Source organism: Carlito syrichta, unplaced genomic scaffold, assembly GCF_000164805.1.
Source record: "Carlito syrichta isolate Samal-C Ts95f unplaced genomic scaffold, Tarsius_syrichta-2.0.1 Scaffold304465, whole genome shotgun sequence".
NCBI lineage: Eukaryota > Metazoa > Chordata > Mammalia > Primates > Tarsiidae > Carlito > Carlito syrichta.
The window spans coordinates 664,891-685,208 of record NW_007248561.1 but is presented as its reverse complement, the minus strand read 5'-3'; positions in this window follow the sequence as shown (position 1 = coordinate 685,208).

Genomic DNA, 20,318 nt, shown 5'->3' with positions numbered 1-20,318 from the left:
GTGCCCAGGAAGTGAGGAAGGTACTGGGTTCAGGTTGGCACCCACTACTAGCCGGACCAGGGATCATCTTGGCAAAGTTCTCTGGATTCTTCAAAGCCATCCACATCCAACTAGGCACTGTATGACCACATCACCCCTTAGGAGGCAGGAAAAGGGGTTCCGCCTTCCCCAATTACAGATGAGGAAACTGAGTCTGAAGAGGCACCCCCAGCAGTGAGTGACAGAGCTTGACCACGACGCACACACATCTCTGCTCTCTTCCACCCAGCCCTCATCTCCTGATCTCCAGCACAACTAGTAAGTGCACAGTAAAATGCATTCCACTGACCAGGGTTGCTAGATAAATAACAAATAACTTCTTAATATAGGTATGCCCTAAATATTGCATGGAGCATATTTTAAAATGTGTTTGGGATTTGATATTCAAATTTAACTAGGTGCCCCGGATTTTTATTGGTTAAATGTGGAAGCCTGCACTGACCCCTCTCACTCACCCACTCCTAAGCCTCCTGGGGAGACATTAGGAAGCGTATGGTTTGGGTGAGTGTATCAGCCCCTGCACCCGCCACACCAGAAAAATAGCTGACAGCCCGATGGGGAGACCAGGGAGAAGCCGTGCCTTGACCTCAGGGAGCACGGGGGGCTGAGTCCTTGCTCCTTGTGTGACCTCAATCAGGTCACTCACCTCCTTTCATTTTCATTTCTTCCTGGGGGTTGTGAGCTTAAGTAAGATAATCCACATAAAGTGCTGTGTCCTGTGTAAGTGTTCAGTGGAAGGGAGATATCATCATCATCATCATCATCATCTACCAGATAGTGAAATTAAGACTGAGAGAGAGACAGTGACTTGGTGAAGGTCACCGGAACCAGTGGCAGCTCAGACGCCCACACTCAGGCCTCCTGTGTCCTAGCCCTGAGCACTGCCACTGCCCAGCTGCTTTACTGGTTCATGGCCAAGATGCCAGAGGCTGGCTGGGCAGACAGGGCTCAGTGACCTATCCTGAACGTTCTCCTTCTATAAGCAGCTGCCTCCCCCAGCACCCAGGGCCATGGCAGGTGGCTCAGAGCCCACTGTTCTGCTCTCCTCCCACCCGCTTCCCCCTCCCCCAGAGCACCTTCAAACCTAGAATGGTCCTTAGTCCTCCCTGCCCTGGGATCTGGGGGTGCCAGGAGCTCCCACTCTGTATCAGATCTATCTCTAGTCTCCCAGCCCCCAACCCAGGGAAGTTTCCCGAGGCATGTTGGGATGACAGGGGTGAGAAGGGGCAGGTTCACTAGCACCGGGAGGCCAGACCTGGTAAAGGACAAAGGATGCCTGAGGGCCCTTCAGTCCCCCACCCCTAACACACCTCCAGATTACTACAGACCGAGGCCTGCAGAGCCTAGGACTCCTCCTGAGCCTCTCCCTGGGGTTGGGAGAGGAGGGACTACAGAGCCCTTCTACGGGCCCTGCCTGAGACTCCCCAGGGACTTGGCCAAGAATTCTGCCCCCTCAACTCCCTTCCTCCCTCCCCCGCCCCCAGCTCCCCATCTGTAACCCTAACAAGCTGCTGACAGTTCCCATCTGCTCCTCTCTGTCTTCCTGGGGAAAGGGAGCTGGGGCCCCAAGAGAGTTGGGGCCGAGGGAAAGGCTGCTGGACCTCTCTGGCCTGCATGGGGGCCTCCTGCCCTCTTGCCAGAGACCCCTCTCACCCACGCCCCTGGGGATTCCCACTTCTAAGGATGTGAAGGTCTTTGAGAGAAGAGGGTGCAGTCACAGCATCCTGCCCAGGCCCCCAGACCTAACAGCTGGAAATGCTTAGCTCCTAGAGGGACTATCTCAGGGAAGACAGAAACTAGCTTGACTCCCCAGTCCAGGAATTCCCACTGTGCCATCTCCCCTGCATCCCCTTCCTACCCTACCCCCACACCTGCATTCTGCTCTTGGGCAGGGTGAGGACTTGAGGACAGGGACTGGAGGCTGTCTTGCCCATCTGGCCCTGCCCAGCCCCCTCCCATCATTGCCCCGCTTGGCTCCTGCTCGCCAATGCTGCCATCTAGAGGTGAGTTGGGGAAATGCAGGAACTGATGCGCGGCCCAGGAGCCTGAGTCCATCATGAAAAGATGGACCAAGGTAGGGATGCCCCGGACACCCTGTCCTGGAGGTGTTAGGAGATGGCATCTTGTTCATCCCCCTCCTTCCAGGCAGTCATGTGACCATGAACTGCTCCCTGTTCCCTTGCTCACTGGGCAACCCCCTTCAGGAAGCTCAGGGCATACAAGACAGGAGCACTGTGTTGAGCACTTCTATGTCACCTTATTTCAGACTCAGCTGAGACAAGGACACAGGCACAGGCAGGCAGAGGCAACCATTGCTTTAGAAAAATTAACAGCCACTGCCTGACGTGGGCAGTTTTCCTGGCTGTGTGTCTTGCAGTTTGCACCAGCGATCAAGGGTTCACTCATGTGCGTGCCAGCTAGTACTGGGAGGACCTACCGTGCTCCAGGGCCTGTGCCAGGACCTGGACGACACCAGCACATAGCAGATCATGCCCTGAGCACACCCACCAAGGGGTGGAGGGATAGGGGCCAGACTCCTGGCCATTCCCAGAAAGAGGACCTTGTGGGAAGTCATCAGCTGTGACAGCAATGCCAAGAGAGCCATTCACAGCTAAGGTGGACCTTGTGGCAACTCGTGCTTCTTAAGGGGGCTCTGTCCTGGGCTCTGCTTCAGAGGTCACCCCATAAGGAACTATCCACCAGTCCCCAGGCAGACTTTCCCAAAGGCAGCAGTGACCACACCCCCCAGCCCCTAGCCAAACTGGCAAGCCCCCAGAGCCTGACACACAGGAGGTGCACATCCTGTTTAAGAATGAATGAGTGGGCAAATTAAAGGGCTGTTCACAGGGGAGCTCCTGGCCATACAAGGTCAAGTCTACCTCCCCTTCCTCCCTGATTGTCCTAACCCAGATGCCTAAGAAGTCCCTGAAATAGGGGAAACCAGCCGGGCTCCGTGGCTCAGCCTGTAATCCCGCGCCTTTGGGAGGCTGAGGTGAGTGGGATTGCCTGAGCCCACAGGTTCGAGACCCGCCTGGGTAGCGAGACCTCATCTCTACAATTAATCAAAAAATCAGCCGGGCGTGGTAGTGCATGCCTGTAATTCCGGCTACTCGGAAGGCTGAGGCGGAAGGATCGCCGGAGCCCAGCAGGTCAAGGCTGCGGTGGCCCAGAGCGGCCATTGCACTCCGGTCTGGGCGGCAGAGTAAGACTCCAACTCAAAAAAAAAGAAAAAGAAAATGAAATAGGGGAAACCCAGGAGATTAGCATCCTGGTCCCAATTCTGCTTCTCACTTACTGTGTAACCCATGGAAAGCTTCTACTCTCTGGGCTTCAATTTCACCATGTATATAAAGGGCAGTTGGACTAAATAGGTGGCCTCTAAGGTCTTGGTATAGAGGAGAGGGGCCTAGCCCTACCCCACCACCCTAACTCTTTTGCCCTCTCTGTGTCTCCTCCCCCAGAGTCAAAGGTGAGGTCATAAGCTGGCACCAGAGGGAGACCAAGAGGAATTGCTGCCCAACTCACCTGTGAGTGCTCCTGACATACATAAAGAACACAAGTGGACATACAAATGTGCACATATGTGCATGAAGCCACATATATACACGAATAAGCGCCCAGGTACTCACACACCTGTGTTTGCATGCCACAAGCTCAAACGCATGCCCTTTGCTCAGTGATGAAAAGCCTCATGAGCAGGTTTAGAGACGCACTGAAGTTATGAAACTGATTTCTCTGGGAACAGTTGGAATTAGTTTTAATTATCTTTATCTTTCTTCCAATTGTGCTCGCAGCCTTCCCCTCGCTGTTTAATCCATTGCTATTGACTTCCCCCGCGGGCGCTGGGGGTGGGAGAGGTAGGGTGGGTAGGCAGTGTGCTCGTTTTCAGTAAAAATAAACAACAGCCACAATCACCCTCCACTCACCTCTTCCTCTGCACTAGAGAAACTAGCCTCTCCCAGAGAGCCAACAGGGCTTCCTGTTCACTCAAACACACTCACTCACAATGTCCAAACCTCATTCATCAAGGAAGCCCCTTCCAGGAATCCCACCCTACCTGGGATGAGAAGGAGCTGATGTGGTGTGTTCAGATATCCCCATCTCACAAGTATGGTCCTTCAATGTGGTGCCATGGGGGGGTGGAGCTTCATTCAAGAGGTTCAAACTCCCTGGAAAGCGCTTTTCACCTCATCTCCCAGGGTCCCCTCCCTGAGCACCCCCTGGCCCGCAGCACATGTGATATCCCCTGCACAGCTCCTACCCTGGTAAGGACAGGACCTGGATCTGATTCATCTCTGAGACCAGGTACAATAGTAGGCAACCAGTAAATATTTGTTGACTGGATGAATAAATGAATGAATGAGTAAGTGAAAGACTCCTTTTGAACCCTGCCTTCAGAGTCTGGCACATCCACTCATTCGTTTTTTTCAACCAATCCAGAGTACCAATGCTGTTCCAGGCACTGCCGCTGAAGATAAAGAAATGACTACGAGGTGGTCTGATCCTTGTGGGGCACCCACCTGGGAGTTACGGCGGGCAGTGGGAGTCCTTAAGCTGAGCTGGAGTGGAAGATGCATCTGGAGGAGGGAAACAAAGGCAAAGCTTTTATGTGGGAACTCTTGGTGAAGGCAGATCATTTTCTGAGGTTGCATTGATATCCTCACTCCTGTTCCACCTTTAGAACTCACAAGACCAATTGGTAGGATGCCCTGTGTTCCAGGGGCTCCCACCACAGTACCCAGGCCCAGGCCAATCCCACCACAGGCATCTGGAAGGCCCCACTGCCCTAGGTGTGTTGGGGGAGATATCAGCCCCTCCCTTATGGGGTGCCCCCTTTAGAGTCGCAAAGGGGAGGGGGCCGTCTCTCACCAGTGAGGTGCTGTGCTAAGTGCCCTGCGGTGCTAATATTTTATGATTAAAAACCATTAAGGTTTAGACTGTGAAAATCCGAGGGACACAAAATCAATGGCCCAATATTGCTTCCCCCGGTAAGTTGTGTAAATATTGTGTCTTTTATTGTTTGGCCGATGGCAAGAGCAGAGATACAGGTGCAGATTATACTAACGAATCCTCTCCTGTTCCAGCCCCAATTGGGAGGAATGAACACCCCGCCAAAGAGGCCTGGAGGGGCCTGGTGAGCCAGCCATGGGGAAGCCCTGGCTGGCCAGCCATGGAAAGTCATCCCATTCCCTTCCCCCACCCCACACCCCCATCAGACTCCCCAGAGGCAGTGCCACCACCCTGCTACTCCTCCCCCATGCAGCATCCCCACGCTAATCACACAGATACACGCACAACACATGGTGACATGCTCTCCTGACAGCCCGTCCATCACCGTGCTCCACCATCTGCTTGAATTTGCATATTTAATCAGGATCTGTCTTATCTCCTCTGGGGGTTCAGATTAGGGTGGGGAAGATGAGTCCAGGAGTTGCCCCTGTCTCCATCAGGCCAGGGAAGATGAACGGGTGTCTGTCTCATCTGGAGTTGGGTAACTGTGGAAGGCCTGGGAATCTCCCCACCAGCACCACTCTGGGGATGGGGTCATGCCAGGTACTCTCCAGACTCCAGGAGGGGTTGGAGATGATAGTGGATCCCTCCTGCCTCGCTAGGACGGGGCAAGGTCAGGTACTCCCCCTGGCTCCAGGAAGTTTGGGAATGATGCTGTGTCCCTCCCACCTCTGGGAGCCAGGGACACCTGAGTCTCCTCTCGCCTCTTTCGGTCCTGGGTGCTCTCTCCCTGCTGCCTGGGCCTCTGGGGAAGATCAGGGTGTGGCTTTAGGATTAGAGCAGCAAGCCAGGCCCTTGTCCCATGCTAAGGCAGGTAAGGTGGAGCAGGGACATCCTTGATCGATGCCAGAGAAGCTGCTGGGGGAACCTGGGACAGCCCTTCCACTCCTGGGAAGGTGTGCACCAACCAAAGGAGTGCAGCTCGGCTGCCGTGGTGGGAATAGGCCACATGGTGTGACCTGAGGAGGACTGGCTGGGGTGTGGAGGACAGCTGGTCAGAGGATGGGGACATCTGGCCTGACATGAGGGCAGAGCCATGGTCTACTAAGGGAAGCAGCTGGCTGGCATGGGAGACACCTGGACCAATGTGGGGGAACAGGTGGGTGGATGTGAGAGAGCAACGGAGCTCATGTGGGAGGCAGCCGGTTGATACAGTAGAGCCATCTTGACTAATGCTGGGAACAGCGAGTTGGCTTCAGTGGAAGGACAGCTGGGCTGAGGGGGGGAGAGGACTGGGCACAGATGGGGGAACAGCTGGACTAGGAGGAGAAACAGCTGGGCTGGGATGAAGTGGGGGAACACCTGGGCTGAGAGGAGGGACAGCTGGGCTGAGGGGAGGATAGCTGGATTGAGGTGAGGAACAGCTGAGCTAAAGTGAGGGGACAGCTGGGCTAAGGTGGGGCTATCTGGGGTGAGGGGAGAAACATCTGGGCTGAGGTGGGGACAGCTGGGCTAAAGTGAGGGGACACTGGACTGAGGTGGGGACATCTGGGCTGAGGTGAAGGACAGTTGGGCTGAGGTAAGTGACAGCTGGAATGAGATGGGGACTGCTGGACTGAGGTGGGGACTTCTGGGCTGAGGTAAGGGGACAGCTAGGCTGAGTTGGGGGTGACATCTTGGCTGAGGTGAAGGACAGCTGGGCTATAGTTAGGGGACAGCTGGGCTGAGGTGGTAACAGCTGGGCTATGTTGAGAGACAGTTGGGCTTAGGTGAGGGATATCTGGACTGAGGTGAGTGACAGCTGGGCTGAGGTGGGGACATCTGGGCTGCGGTGAGAGGACAACTGGGCTGAGGTGGGGACATGTGGGCTGAGAGGAGGGAACAGCTGGACTGAGGTGGAGACACCTGGGCTGAGGTGAGGAGACATCTGGGCTGAGTTGGGGGGACATGTGGGCTGAGGTGAAGAGGCAGCTAGAAGTGGGGGGACAGCTGGACTATGGTGAGGGACACCTGGGCTGAGGTGGGAACAACTGGACTGAGGTGGGGACAGCTAAGCTTAGGTGAGGAACAGCTGAGCTGAATTGGGGGGACAGATGGGCTGAGGTGGTGACATCAGAGCTGAGGTGAGGGGATAGCTGGGCTGAGTTGGGGGACAGCTGGGCTGAGGTGAGAGACATGTGGACTGAAGTGGGGATGTCTGGGCTGAGGTGAGGGGGCAGCTAGACTGAGGTGAAGGAGACAGCTGGGCTGTTGTGAGGGACACCTGGGCTGAAATGTGGACAGCCAGGCTGAGGTGAAGACAGCTAAGCTGAAGTGAGGGACAGCAGGGCTGAGGTGAGGGATAGCTGGGCTGGATTGGGAGGGACATCTGGGCTGAGGTGAGGGGACAGCTGGACTGAGTGGGGGGACAGCAGTGTTGAGATGAGGGGACAGCTAGGCTGAGTTGGAGGCACAGCTGGACTGAGGTGAGGGACATCTGGGTTGAGATGGGGACGGCTGGGTGAGGTGAGGGGACAGCTGGACTGAGGAGGGGGTCACAGCTGGGCTGTGGTGAGAGACAACTGAGTTGAAGTGGGGACAGCTGGGCTGATGTGGGGTCTTCTGGGTTGAGATTAGGACACAGCTGGGCTGAGGGGAAAGGACAGCTTGGCTGATAGCACTCAGCTACCCCACAAGGCGCTGTCAGTGACTTGCCCAGATCTTTGGTGTTCTGGTCCACATCCTGCTTTCTAGAAATGCCTTGGGGAGGCCTGGCCAGACTGTCACCCTGAAGCCTCCCGACCACAGGTCACAGAAGGGTCACAGGTGGGAACATTCTTGCCACACGACTCCCACTGCTGCCAAGTCACAGGAAGCTGGTGAGGGCAGGCGACTGCGGAACTTGAGACCTGCCTTCAGCCCCTTCCTTCAGAAACTCCCCAGGGGCTGTGAAAAACCGCGGATTCTGGGGTCACATGGTGTCAAGATGAGCCAGTCCCTGGAGCGCGTCAACCCAGGCCCCACTTAATAAGAGAGAAAAAAGACACAAGCCCTGAGCGGCAGAGCTGCCCGTGACGGCCAGGCCCCAGAACCTGCCCCAGACCCCATTCCCAGCAGCCTAGGTCTGCGTGAACTGCCACAGACTGGGTAGCCTAGACAGCAGACACACCTCATAGACTTGGGACTGGGATCCTGAGGTCACAGTGCCGGCACAGTCAGATTCTGGTGAGGCCTGGTCTCCAATGAGTGAGCTGCCGCCATTTTGCTTTGTAGTCACGTGACCTCCTGTGTGCTCAAGGCAAGAAAGCACAAGCTGTCTCATGTCTCCTTCTATAAGGGCTCTAACCCCATCCTGGGATCTCACCTTCGTGGCCTCCTCTGGTCCTACTCACCTGCCAAAAGTACCATCTCCAGATACCATCGTGCTTGGTCTAGGGCTTCAACATAATTCAGTCCATAACAATTCCCCAGTACACCTGACCCCAGACTCTGGCCCCCCCTTGATCTCTTGATCCAAAACTCCTTCCCTAGAGCAAAGCCCCTCTCCAGATTCCTGACCTCACCATGGATATAGGTGAGCTGCCCTTAGCAAAGGTCCCAAGAACCCAGCAACTGAGGAGCAAGGAGCCCCTATGTCCCACAACCATTGTGCCAGGCACTTTACCTGGGTCGTTTTATTTAATCCTCCCAATAATTTTGTGTGTCAGATGACCTTATTAGCTGCATTTTTCAGATGGGGAAACAGGCTTAGAGAGGTTACATGACCCACCCACAGTCAGACAGACATAACCAGGGGTTGAACAGGGATTGCGCATGGTCAGTCCAGTCCTAGGCTCTTCATCACTGGGGCTGCTCTTTTCTGGAATATGTCCCAAGAAGTAAGGCCTCCAGGCCCACCCACTGCTGTCTCAACTCCTGACTGAACTTCCTTGGTGGTGTTCCTTCCCCAAGCCTCCTGGAGACCCCAGCTACATACAACAGCGATTACTGGGGATGTGCAAAGGAGGCCTAGGGACAGGCAGAAGGAGAGACCTGAAGGACGGAGAGATGAGGGACAGAAGAGCTGCCCTGCTCAGTGGGACACCTGCCATCCCAGGCTCCCCCCTGGGGGCAGCTCCCCCAGCCCCTGCTGCTCAGAATCCCTTTCCAGGGCCTTTCCCAGAATGAGCTGCCCCTCCCCCTGGGGTGGACCACAGTGAAGTCTGGGCATGCAGCCCTCCCAGGAAGGGGATCAGGTGCTGGCAGGGGTGGATTTCCTTGGGCAGGTCATCCCAAGTGGGCCATGCTGGTGCTGAGGGTGTGTGTCTGTGCAGGCAGGTCTAGGTCTATGGCAATGTGGCACATAGGGTTTCATCAGCCAAATGGAGACATGATGAAACAGTATTTGTGGAAGTAACACATATAGACTTTGGAGCTTAAGACCTGGGTTCAAACCCCAGTTCTGCCACTTCAGAGCTGTGTGACCCTGGGTAAATCACTTAGCTTCTCTATGCCCAGGTCCCTCATCTACAAACTAGGGCTAATTATAGCCACTTCCTCCTGTGAAGTGTATGTGGTAAAGCACTTAGGCCAGCAAGGGGCATAGGAGAATTACTCTAGATGGGTCTGCTGTCATTATTATGTGTGTTGTGTGGTCTGCTTGTGTGCCCTCCCCCACGGCAAGGCCGCTTGAGGGCAGAGTCCGTGTCTGACTCTCTTGTCCAGGCCCAGCACTGCCCAGACACAGCAGGAGAGTGATCCACAGTGACTGGGCACTGAACAAAGGAAACCGCTTATGTGTGGTGTGTGTGCACACATGTGTGTCCATGTTATGCATAGGTGTGTGTGTTACATGTATGCATCATTAAAGTGTGTGTCAGTCATAGATTACAGATGTATATGCCAGTATCATAACTGTGCTTGTGTCTGCCAGTATTAGGCTGCAAGCATGGCGCGTGTGTGTCATTTGGTATGGATTTCAGTGGGTGTGTTTGTGGTATGTAAGCCAGTGAGTGTATGTTTATGGATGTATCCTTGTTGGGAGGTGTCAGCATGTGAACGAGAGCGTGTCAGCGTTGTGGATAGTTGCGTAACTGCATTTGGTGTTTCTGCTTGTCAGCACTGTGTATATGTGGCATCAGCATACGTATGTGCATTTCCATGTCAGCAATGTGTGCATTTGCATTCCAGTGTGTGCATGTATGTGTCAGCATTGGACGTGTATGGGTGGCAGTGTTGGGTGTATGTGTATATGTGGGTTCGGGCTGAATAAGTATGTGTGTCAATGATCTCTGTATATGTGTGTAACATTGTGTGTATATTTAGGTGTTTGTGTGTGTCACTGTCGAGTGTTTGTGTAGATGCATGTTAAGGTGAGTTCATATGTGTGTCAGTGATGGGTATAAGTGTTGCTATGTGTCTGTGTGCTTGTATCTACCCATGTTGGCATTGCAGGTGTGTGTGTTAGCATCGTGTGTGTATATGTGTCAGCATTGGGCACACGTGTACCAGTGTCATGTGAGCATGTGCGCCAGCGTGTGTTGTACATCTCTGAGCCCTCATTCCCCCATCCACCTTGAGGGAAGAAGTGAGGAGGGACTCCCTCAGGGCTGGGTCTGAGCGGGTCCCCAGCTCCACCGAGGCCTGGCCTGCCAGCACTGGCGTCTGTGCCCGCCGGGCCCAGCCCCCACCCCAGGCCCCCGCCCCAGACTCTCTCTGACTGGCACCCGAGTTAATAAGTGTTGCTTTTCTCCTATTCTACTCAGGCCTGTGATGGAAAATCCTCGGGCTGGAAGTGAGCCCCAAATCGATAGCCCATTCCATTTAACAGGGTGGCTGTCACCATAACGAGATAAAAGTGGATTAGCTTCTGCACTGCTGCCTCGTCCACCGGGAGCCCATCTGCTCCCTGCACAGCTGGCCTGGCTCAGAGCGGCCGTGCAACCCAGCGAGACCTGACGTGGGGGCTCCCACCAAGGCCTGGGGTGCAGATAGGGATTGGTATGGGGCTCAGGATGATAGATCAGGGTGTGTTCAGGGTAGAAATGGGGACAGGAAGGACAGCACGGGATCGGAGGCAGCTATGGGCTGTGCCTGAGCTGATGATCTAGTGAGTTCTGAGAAGTCTGAGTCTGCCTTGACGTGAATGTGGCCCAGTGAATGCATGTGCCGAGGCCTCCTGGTCTGAACACTCTGGGAGCCACACATAGCACACGAAGTTACTTCAAGGAAAGGTCCTCCCACTCCCCTAAGGACTGAAAGAGAGAAAAGGCTCCCACTGCCAGCAAGAGGAAAGCAGTTTGGACACCAGGAAGAACTTCCTGATCATGAGGGTGAGCACTTTGACAAGCAGATGACAAAATATTTGCCTTTTCAGAATCTGTTCTAGCTTTTATTGATTTCTTAAGTCCTGATACTAGGTGTCAGAAGCAAACTAAAATAAAGGTTGATTCAATAAACCCCACTCAATTTCTTTCATTTTTGTTTTTCTGACGTATATACTGCCAATATATATATCCCACCTGGTCTGCTTTTTAACCTGGAATTCTTTATTTGTATTGTGTCTGTTCTCACACTCTTATCTGGGGTTTCTCCCCTTGTTTTATGCTTGGGAAGGCCCACCTTATCCGATAATCAGATTTGTTTCTTCTAGTTCTTCTATGATTTCATTTTTTATATTAACATTTTGATGCACTAGGAATTTGCATGAAGTAGGTGACTTTAAAATAGTTAATGAATTGTTTAAAACCTACCTTTTCTACACTCATTTGAAATGCCACTTTTAGCATTCCTAAGGGTCCTATTTTGGACACGTCTATTAATTTGTCCATTCTTGTGCTAACCAATAGCACAGCTTTGTGATATATGTTGATATCTGGGAGTGTATTTCTCTTAACATTGATGCCCTGTATCCTTATTATTTTATAACTGTGTAAATGCCAAACTTTATCTACTGAAGGTACTAGAAAAGCATGTCATTTGAGACCTGTGGCAACACCTTTTGAAATGTAAATAGAAGTCCCCAAATGCTGTATATAGTCAGGTTTTCCAGATCCAGGCCCACGGGCACTAAGAAGATCTCCCTTTGCAGCAGCAGCAAGAGCTGAAGCACTAGGGGCCCCTACCCCCATCCTCCCAATCCTAAGAAGGGCATGAAACTGTCAGAAATGTGCTCAAGGTCCCAAGGCTCACCCTGGCTGCAACTCAGGACAGAGGCCGAGTCCTGTCTTCACTTGGGTTCTCCTAGAAGCAGACGCTAAGACAAGAATTTTGTGCAAGCAGTTAGCTTGAGAGGAGACCCCGGGAAACGCCAGGAGGGGAGTGGGGCAGTGAGACAGGAAAGGAAGGCTGCAGGGAAGGGTTATGGGTCACCACAGTGGGGAATGGAGCATCGCTCCACAGGGACCTTGGTGGCCCACAGAGTCAACCGTGGACCTCAAGCTTATCCTACCAGAGGGGATGGAGCTGGGGGTCTTCACACATCTTTGTACAACAACTGCCACTAGTCATTAGTTGAGAAGGACCCTGAGAAGCAGGGAAGGACATTAATTCTCCAGCACTTCCTGCCTGTCTGGTTGGAGGGAGCGGCTGTGGGCATCAGGAGGTGGGACAGGTAGGCACCCTGATGGGAAGGCCCAAGGGGACCTGGACAGGACACATGCCAGTGAGGAAACAGATATGGTGGCCCAGTGAAAGAGAATGAGACCTCCATGGGGCAGGGGCAGTGGGCATGAGGAGCAGAGAGTAGAGTCGAGAGGTTTATTTGTGGCTGGTGAAACAGGACGAATGATGGACACCAAGACAAGAAACCCCAAGGAAAAAGCTGGGGTGGGGGCAGGGGTGGGAAGATTTGGGTTGGGTCATGCTGGGAGAGAAATACCTGGGGCCTCTGAGAGATGTCCGGGGACATGTGTCCTGAGTCTGCAACTCAGGAGGCCAAGTTAGGAGGTAGATGGAAAGTAGGGAGTCATCACTGAAGCCCTTGAAGCCAGGGATGTGGGTAGGGTTTGGCCGATGCTGAGGAAGGTCCCATGTCAATACCAGAGATGGCACCTGAAGGGAACACCCAGCAGATGTGCCGGAGTGGTTGTGATTGAAGCCTGAGTGGCTGGTCTCTTCTTTCCCCAGTGACTGAGAGGCCCCTCCCATCCTCATGGGGTGGGGAGGGGGAAGGGAAGGGCAAAGATGGGAGGGAAGGGAGGGGACAGGGCGATGTGAATTCTAAAGGAGCCGACAGCTGTCAAATAATATAAAACCTCATATGTTAATAATTCTTACAATTTTGCCAAAGACTTAATGGCTGGCCTGTCAAGAGTGGTGACAGAAGCTATTATGGAAACAAGATGGGAATATTTTGGAGGCAGCATCGACAATGCTGCCCAGTACCGGGCCTCAAAGGACCTGGAGGAGGACAGCCAGACCTCCTGCCTGCCGCCCCCAGGAAGGCCATGTGCTCGGCCACAGAGGAGCTGGGTCATTGTGGATTCAAACCACTGACTGTGGATTGATCACCTCTGAGGACATTTTAATTAACCGTCAGATCCCAGAGCTGTCCCATCCTCCCTATCCCCACCCCCTCCCTGGTCTGCAGCCACAGTCATCCCCAACACGGAAGCAAGAAGCAATCAGCTGGCAGCACAATACAGGAGGCAGTACTGCTGCAGGCTTTTAGGTGAAGGACAGGCAGATGAGGGAGTCCAAGGGCCTGGATCCTGGATCCTGGATCCTAGGACCTGATCTGGCAGACCTAGGAGGTCTCTAAGGCATATTGCACTGGTCATGGACTCAGGGCAGAGGACCAGGCCCAGTTCTATAAGTGACGGACTACATGAGTTTGACAAACACTTGGTTTTAAAAGTCCTCTGGCCGGGGTCAGTGGCTCAGCCTGTAATTCCAGCACTTTGGGAGGCCGAGGCAAATGGATTGCCTGAGCCCATGGGTTCGAGACCACTGCACTCTAGTCTGGGTGACAGAGTGAGACTCCAACTCAAAAAAAAAAAAAGTCCTCAACTTCTCACCTATAAAGTGGGAACAACAGCAGGAAGTACGCATAAAACATGTGCACAAATACTTTGAGAGCTTCAATATCTCAGAATCACTTTCCACAACTCTCTGAAGCACCTTCTGCTTAATCTCATTAACTCTCAAATCAGCTCTAAGAGATGGCACCATTATCTCCATTTTTACAGATGGAGAACAGGAGGCAGGGAGGGAGGCTGAAGTGGGCACCAATACTAACTTGCAGAGCCAGGACTCAGCCTTCTCTCCAGCACCAGAATCTTCCTTCATATGAGGGATTCTTACTAGTCTAGTAATCATTACAGCTACCATGACCTTATACAAAGAGTTACACTAAATCAGAGTTTCTCAAACTTGACTATACATAAGAAACCCTAGAGCTTCCTGCTGAGATGCAGATTCAGCCAGGTGAGGTGGCTTATGCCTGTAATCCTAGCACTTTGTGAGGCAGAGGCGAGAGGATTGCTAGAGTCCACAGGTTCGAGACCAGCCTGGACAACTTGGCAAGACCTCATCTCTACAATAAACCAAAAAATTAGCCGGCATGGTGGTACTTGCCTGTGGTTGCAGCTACTTGGAAGGCTGAGGCGGAAGGATCACCTGAGCCCAGCAGGTCGAGGCTGCAGTGGCCATGAGCATGCCACTACACTCCAGCCTGGGCAACAGAGTAAGACACCAACTCAAAAAAAAAAAAGAAAAGAAAAAGAAATGTAGATTCAGATTCAACAGGTCCCAGAGGGACTGAGGGTCTGCATTTCTTTTTTGTTTGTTTCTGATCCAGAGTCTTACTCTGTCACCAGGCTGGAATGCAGTGGCATGCTGCTCACAGCCACCACAGCCTGACCTGCTGGGCTCAGGTGATCCTTCTCCTTCAATCTTTCAAGTAGCTGGAATTACAGGTATGTGCCACCATGTCCAGCTAATTTTTTTTATTTCATTGTAGAGACGAGATCTCACCATGTTGCCCAGGCTGGTCTCGAACCCACAGGCTCAGACAATCCTCTCTCCTCAGCCTTCCAAAGTGCTGGGATTACAGGCGTGAGCCACCGCACCCAGCAAGGGTCTGCATTTCTAATAAGCACCAAGACCACATTTTGAGTATCCAGGTGCTAATATTTCACCTCACTCAACTGGTACAACATCCTGTGAAATAGGCACTATTATTATCATCATCTCTGTTTCACAGAGGAAACTGAGGCTCAGAGAAATGGAATAAGCTCATCAAGGTCACAGAGCTAAACAGAAGAACCAGGATTTGAACCCAGGTCGCCTGGCCTGAGTCTGCCCACCGAGCCTCAGTGCTATACCATCTCCCCAGCATTTGCCTAAAAAGTCAATGACCTGGAATTGCACACGCCACACCAGGAGTGAGCCTCTAAGGATGTACAGGAGGGCTCAGATGATACAGGGCAGGGGCTGCTAGGAAGACACATGAGTCTTCAGGAGAAACATTGGCCTCAGCAATGGAAGAAACTGCAGTTTGGATGCTGGTGTTGCTGTATCTACAAGAGAGAGGTGCTGGTTCTGGAAAATTCTTCTGCTTCAATGAGAGTGCTCAAAGTGGGCATAGTTAACTTTGAAGAGAGAAATTTCTTTTTTTACTTTATTTTATTATAGAGATGTGGGGTACAAGTCAGGATTAGGTACTTAAGTAATCCATGTGCAGGTGATGTTTGGGCCTCCAACGGGTCCTCGCTTCCCCTGGTTTAGGACTTATTTTTAACTGGACTGGCAAGAGGCCCTGGGGCCAGGGTGAGAAAAAGGGGCCCCACCCTCAGGGACCAGGAACTGAGAGGACTTGCCTTGGCCTCGGGCTCAGGGGATGGCCTCACAAGTGCCACAAGAGAAAAAGCACAAGCATGAGAATGCTCACATCCTTTCCTCCTGCTCACCTGCCCAAGAGAGGTCTGTCTTTGCCTGCCCAATCTCTCAGCCTCTGGGGTAACAGTGAGGGGGAGAAATGAGAGGACTTGGGAGCCAGCTGCCCAAAGAGGCAAGGCAGATGCACTGGTCAGAGAGAGGGGAGCAGGCCTAGAAGAGGCAGGGAGGGAGACAGGAGCAAGGGTCATGCATTCAGAGGTTGACAGGGGCCAAGGGAGTGTCAGAAGTGAGTGAGGAAGCCCAGTGTTGCCAGAGCTGATCTTCAAGTGAAGCTAGAAATGCACATTTTTCTGTGAAATCCTCATTTTTTAAAAATGTTATACACTATTTCAAAAGCTTCCCACTTTTTAATATTACTCACTATTTCAAAAAATATGTAGTTAATCCCAGCACTTTGGGAGGGCAAGGTGAGGGGATTGCCTGAGCCCATGGGTTTTAGTACAGCCTGGGCAACTTGGCAAGACCTCATCTTTACAATAAATCAAAAAACTAGCCAGGCATGGTAGTGCCCACCTGTAGTTCGGCTACTTGGAAGGCTGAGGAGGAATGATCGCCTGAGTCCAGTAGATCAATGCTAGGGTAGCCGTGAGCATGCCAATGCACTCCAGCCTGGGTGATGGAGTGAGACTCCAACTCAAAAAAAATAAAATGTAGTAATACTGTGCAGACCTGATAAGATAAGTCTCTGAGCACAATAGGCCTTTGGGGCACCATTTTGCAACCACTGGACCAGAGCCAGCACAGGCTGGATTTGGGAGAGAGTTTGTGGGAGTCTTGAGTGGGGAAGGAGAGAGGTTTGAGCAGCCATGTGTGTTAGGTAGGTAGGTAGGTAGGTAGGTCGGTCGGTAGATAGGTAGATGATGGATGATAGATATAGACAGAGCAGAAACCAGCATTTTAAGATGCCATGCTTCTTGTTATGAGTAGAATCTTTCTTAGTGTTCTTTAAAATACTTTATTATATATCAAGTGATTTTGCCACTTTTTGGCTCCCAGGCTGGTGTGTCTTTGACTGTGACATCAAGCAGAGACAGAGACAGGCTCCACAAGGAAGGCCACAACCCAGGAGCCTGAGGCCCAGTGGGACTGCCAGTCAGGGGCTGAGGGCAGGACCAAGAAGCGGTACCTGATGCACTGAGCAGACATCCTGGACTGAGCAGGGGACACCATATCCCAAACACTCCAGTTGGAGTGCAGAGGTTCCCAGGGTGCCAACAAGTATGTCAGTACCCCGAGGCACTAAAGGCCACAGACACCAAAGGGAAAGAAGCCATGGGTACGGGACCCCAGGACCAGCTGTCCCAGGTGGCCAGGCAGACTCTTGTTCACAGGCACAGGTCTAAGGCCAAGGGTCTGGGCAGACAGAGGGCCAGGGCACAGATGGGAAATCGGCATCATGGGTAGACCTGCAGGAGGGAGGAGAAAGGGAGGAGGGAGAGCTAAACATTGTAGAGCACCAAGACCACTTGCATCGCCTCATTTCACCCCCACAACAAGCTTCCTGGCCCTTAGCCTCATTATCCCTGCTCTGCAGATGAGGATAGAGTCTTGGGAGGACCGAATGGCCCAAGGGCATCCTGCAAGGAGGTGACAGAGCAGGACTGTGAGTCCAGGCCTGTCTGGCTGCAGAACCCAGGCTCTTAACCATGTATGTGACACAGGCCCTCAGCCCTCCCAAGGACAGACACCCATACGCCAGGCACTAGCCATGTGGGCACCAGGACTAACTCCTGACCCCGCTCAGCAGAGACACTGAGGCCACTATAACCAGGTTTACCCAAAGCTGCCAGGCCCACAAAGTAGAGCCCTTAATAGCCAAGCCTTGAAGAGGCCCACAGCCTCCATTAGTAAGGGCCAGAGTTTGGGGGCCTTTTCCTGGTTGGGAGTAGGGTGCCACCCATAGATAAGGTCCCCAGGGACCTCTTTCCCATGAAGAACAAAATTCTTGAAACTCCAGATGGTCCCCAGAGGTCTCTTTCACACAGCAGAAAACGCCAGAGGAAAGCCCTCATGGGGTCCACCAGTCCTCGCTCACACTTGTCCCCCTCTCCCATGGCGGCTGTTCCCAGGACACTGGACTGCTTGAGTTCACACTGCCTGCAGTCACCTGCCTGGGAGCATTAATTGAAAATTAATCCGCTTGGTACGTGCCGGCGTGCAAATCAAAGCTAAGTGTCTCAATTAGGAAGAGAAATGGAGTCGGGCACTCTTCTCAGGCGCCGGCTTATTTATGGGGATAATATCATTTTTAATGAGGGAAGCTACTAAAAGGCACAACAAATGCAACATTTAATAGAAAAATATTACGGCATTCCATCAGCAGAGTACAGCCGGGAGGGTAGATTCTGGGGACACATGAGCACCCGGGTATTTCTATGGCTGTGTAGGCGCCTATGTACCTCCTTGTGCATGCAGGCTTATGTAAGTATGTGTGTCTATGTGTACATTGGACACATGTGTCTGCACATATCTATGTGAGCATGTGTATCTGTGAGTCTGGGTCTGGTCTTCAGGGAGGAGGGAAGCAGTCCATGTCTTTGCTGCAAAACATGAATTGCTACCTGCTGCCTTAAGTCCCCCATTCAGGGCCCTGGGCCAGCTGAGTAAGAGTCCAAGGTATTTCCCAATACTAAGGGGGACTCCCTGGAAAGTGCAAGTCTCAGACTCCCACCTCCATAAAGAGTCATCAAAGGAATATGAGATCCCTGGGCTCTGGCCTCCTCTGAATGCCCCTTGGTTGTTTCAACTAGCCACATGGCAAACAACTACAGGACAAGTTCCTCTGGGCGTCACCCCACTGCCCCAACCTGGCAGTTGGACCCAACTACCCTCTTTAGCCTTGGTCTCAGGCTCAAGAGGCAAGGATTTTATTCACCAGACCAAGTTCAAGCTCCTATCCCTATAGCCCCCATACTCCACCCAGGGTCACCATATCCCCAGACCCAGGTTCTGTAGCCCCAGCCCAAGTCAGTCTCAGCTTCAGCATCTGTGAATAGAGACGCCACCCAGGTGGGCAGCTCAGAATCTAGCTTGGCCCCACAGAGGGCACCTTTGCAGCCCCCTGCCAACACAACATGTACACATCAGCCTCCTCGGATCTGTGGGTCCAAATCCTGCCCTCATGCCAAGTCCAGAGAGCACCCCACCACCCCACCTCTTCCCAAGGATGCTTATCTGATTGCTCACTGTCCTCAGCCTCCTCCTGGGGCCCTGGTGCCATGCCTCAGTGCCCTCACAGAGGGGATGATAACAGGGCAACTTGTAGGGTGACAAGATACACAGTGAGCTGGGTATAGTCTCATCAGCACAGGACATGGCCCAAAGTCACTCACAGTTAGGACTAGCTTTATCAACTACCTCAGCTGCCCCTACCCACCCGCACATGAACCTTGGGAGGTGTGGAGTGGGGATTCTTATCACTGTTTCTAAAAAGAGAAGCTCGGAGAGGTTGAAACACTTGCCCAAGGCCACACAGTGGTTCTCGTTTTGAATGAGGGGAGTCATCAAAAGGTTTGCAGAGGTTCTAGTGGGCACTAGGTCCCCAGCATCTTAGAATCAAGATTTGGGCTCTCCCATCTCACAGGAGCCTGGGGACTTTAGACAGGAGATTCAGATGTAACCCGGTTCTGTCTCCCACCAGCTGGATGACTTTGGACTTGTTATTTAACCTCTGTGCATCAGTTTTTTTATTGATAAAAACAGAGGTGATAGTAGCATCTACATTGTGAAGTTTGGTCAGAATTAAATGAGCCAATGCCATAAAGCACTAGAATCAAGCCTGGCACATGACCAACATTCAGTTCGGATTGAGATGTTGTTACTGGTATTAAGCCACCCTACCCTCAGGTTGCCCTCTTCCTGGTCAGGCAGTAAGAACCACCCATCTAGTGGTCTGTGAAGGTCCCCAAGGCAGGGCCTTCCCCCTCATCAAATGCCCAGCATGGGAGCCAATGTCATATTCCTTCTCCCGGGGAGTGCAGGTTGCCACACACTGCCATCACTCACTGAGCTGCAGTCTTGTGTTGTGTACACCTTTGTGTATGTGTGCTCTACTTGAAATTTGTTTAAGTGAAATAGCAATAATAATCAAATGAACCAAGCAGGGTGGGAGCTTAGTGCCCAGTGGAGGTGTGTTAAGTGGGCAATGGTGGTGGTGGCTGCACACTTCACATCTGCCTCCTTCAATGACCATATGCCCCACATGGGAAAGATGACGTCTGACTCCTCCTTGCACTATACCCAGCACCTGGAAAATGTCTGGACGTGGCAGGTGGTGAATTATCATTGAAGTGGGAGAGGTGCTGATAGGTGCTGAGGCAGGAATGGTGAGCAGGAGCTGTCAGACCCTCGGAGACACCGCCCTGCTGCCACCATAGCTACAGAGAGGTGTGATCTTCTCTGGGTGGAGATCTGAGTCCTTGAACTCTCAATCTCAGGAATGGAAACCCCCACCCCCATTCAGTCTCTTGGTC